We start from the raw sequence: 2,966 nt of genomic DNA on the forward strand, positions 1-2,966 counted from the left end.
TTTGAGGAACTGGCTTTGAAGCTTTTGCGGCAGAATCTTGGGTTGTAGAGTCAACATTGGTGGAATAAGATCCAGCCCTGCGGAACTGACCATCCAATGGATGAGAACCTTCATCAATGATAGCAGCTTTGCCTTTCTCATCAGCTGAGTAAATAGTCCTGTTGAGGACTTCAATAAGAGCCAAAAAGCTGAGATGATTCTGAAAGTCTGCCTCGTAGTGAATTGAAGACCTTGACCTGATGAATTTCATGATCCAAGGAGCGTAAGGCTTCAACTCAAAAGGTGACAGCGCTGCATTTGCCAAAGTCCTCATGAAGAAATCATGGTAGTTCATTGGAATGCCATGCATGATATTTAACAACAGATTCATCATGATACCAACAACCTCTTCTTCTTCAGAGTTGTGGCCTTTAATTGGACTGAGGGTATTGGTCAGAATGTGATATATCGTCCGTCGCACATATAGGAATTCCTTCACAAGAAATGTAGTTCTACGAGCTTGGCCAGGTTTCAAAGGCTTCATCAGCACTTGCATCAAATGATTTGAAAGTTCAGGTTCCTCATAATTAAATTGAGGCCGGGGGACTGACTGGGACGGCGTGAAGCAGTTTAGAGGCCGGTGCTTTGTAATGTGTAGTCTTAGTCATCCAGTCTAGCACCCATGAATTCACATCTTCCACATTTCCAGTTAGGTGCAGCGTGACATAGCATTGAAGAATAAGTTATTCATTCCAGTCAGAGATGTCAATGTAGAACTTCAAGAGCCCAACATCATGAAGAATAGTAAGGATAGGGTGGAAGCATGGGAGAGAATCCATATCCACATGAGGAGTTTGACGATGCTCAAATACCTCGTCCTTGTCAAATAAGATTGAAGAGTAAAAGCTCATCAGACTGGCAATCCAAAACCTCTTGTGCCGAAGCCTTGCTGAGTCATTTGGGTTGAATTCGGTGAAGAAATGGTGCTCAACGAAGAAATTATCAGCCTTGAACTTTTGCTTCTTAGCAAGAGGATTTTGTTACTTTGGCTGAAGATTTATAGCTGAAGACTTGGCAGGCTCTTGGTGAAGAACTTTGGGAGCCACAGACTGAGGAATTTTAGTGGTTGTTTTAGTAGCAACAATGTAGTAGTCCGGGTCTCCATTTCTTCAGCTGCAGAAGTTGGAACTTCTTCAGGAATGGAAATAAGATAAGTCTGATGTCCTTCAGATCCCGTATGAATTTCTTCAATTTGTACAGGGGATTGAGGAATCTGATGCAGACGTGTGGACAATGGTGAATTGGGATGATGACTTGCCCAATAGTCATCATTTAGAACCGGTGTTGTAGACCCAATGTCCACATCCTCATCTTCAGTTTCTTCAATGTCTGCCTCTTTACACTACAAAAAAAATACACTTCCGTGATGATACTTGTTTGTCATAGTAGGTCGCGTTTTTTTTCATGCATGTACATCCATGACAAATTTTTGACAGAATCAAGATAGTCATACCTGTGCTGTCGTAGAAGTGTTCCGTGACATTAACAAAATTATCATCACGGAAGTGTCCACTTCCATGATGATAAATCGTGCGTCACAGAAGTGCTTTCGTCAAGGGTGACCGACACGTGGCATCCACCGTAACGGAACGCCGTTAAGCTATCAGGTCGGGTTTTGGATCCGATAACCCGTTAACAGCCCCGACCAATGGGGATTTTACACGTGTAAAATCATCATTGGCTGGAGGAAACACGTGTCTGCTTATCATTCGGACAGATGTCATCCACTCATTGGACGGAAGGCGCCTATGATATGTTGACACGTGGCATGGCCCAACAGAGGCCCATTCCTGTGAAAAGGCCGGCCCGTTTGACTTGGTCAAAATGTGGCGGGCCGGCCCATGGAAAGCCTGTTAACGGCCTATTTGCATATAGCCCATTTACAGCCCGCTAACCCAAGGCCCATTACGCCCTATCCGAATTAGGCCCAGTAGCGTCATCTGGGCCACCCAATATGATTCCAGCCCGTTTTCACTTCTGTCCCATGTATGGCCCATGACGTCTTTCAGCCCATATGAGGCCCTATGTAACTCTTGGCCTATTAACGGCCCGTGGTGAAACTGGCCCGTAATGAACAGTGTATCACTTTACACCCATTAATGGCCCGTGGTGAAACTGGCCCGTAATGAACAGTGTATCACTTTATACCCATTAACTGCCCGTTATTCCGTTGGGCCGTTTCCAGCCAATGTTATCTTTCGGCCTTCTCGGAGCCCATTTATTCTTGGGCTCATTTCCAGCATTCGTTTAATTATGGCCCGTTACTGTCATTTCCTGCTTGTGGGCCAAATTCAGCCCGTGGTTACAGTCGGCCCGTTTGTGATCCGTTAATATGTTGGGCCATTTTCATAGCGTTATGAAATACGGCCTATTGATGGCCCGTTATGGTCGGCCCATGAACGGATGATTACAACTGTAGCCCGTTTACGGCCATAATGCGGCCTATTATTGGCCCATGTTATCATACCGCCTGTATAAGGCCCATTGATGATACGACCCGTAGAAAGCCCATTGTTTCTACGACCCTTAGAAGGCCCATTGTTTCTACGGCCCGTAGAAGGTCCATTGTTTCTACGCCCCGTAGGAGGCCTAGTGTCACTACAGTAAATATTAGCCCATGGTTATTGTAGCCTAGTTTTAAAAAATAGGTTATTGCAGCCACTAGCAAACCGCGGAAAAAGAACTACAATGACTACAAGCAAACAAATAAACAAGACAACAAGGAAATAAATAAGCAAGCAACTTACGCTAGGCTATCACGGCTATCACATATTACATCCATTGGGCATCAAAGTTCGCATGCAGTGCAAATAAATGCGCCGACAAAAGAATATACAAAACTGAGAGCACTTCAGAAGGCACTAGGCCTGGCCAGGAAGGCCCCCCCAAACAGCTGAAGAAGCTAAGTAGACCTCAGTTGTGTCTAC

The sequence above is a fragment of the Triticum dicoccoides genome, chromosome 3B (assembly GCF_002162155.2).
Source record: "Triticum dicoccoides isolate Atlit2015 ecotype Zavitan chromosome 3B, WEW_v2.0, whole genome shotgun sequence".
NCBI lineage: Eukaryota > Viridiplantae > Streptophyta > Magnoliopsida > Poales > Poaceae > Triticum > Triticum dicoccoides.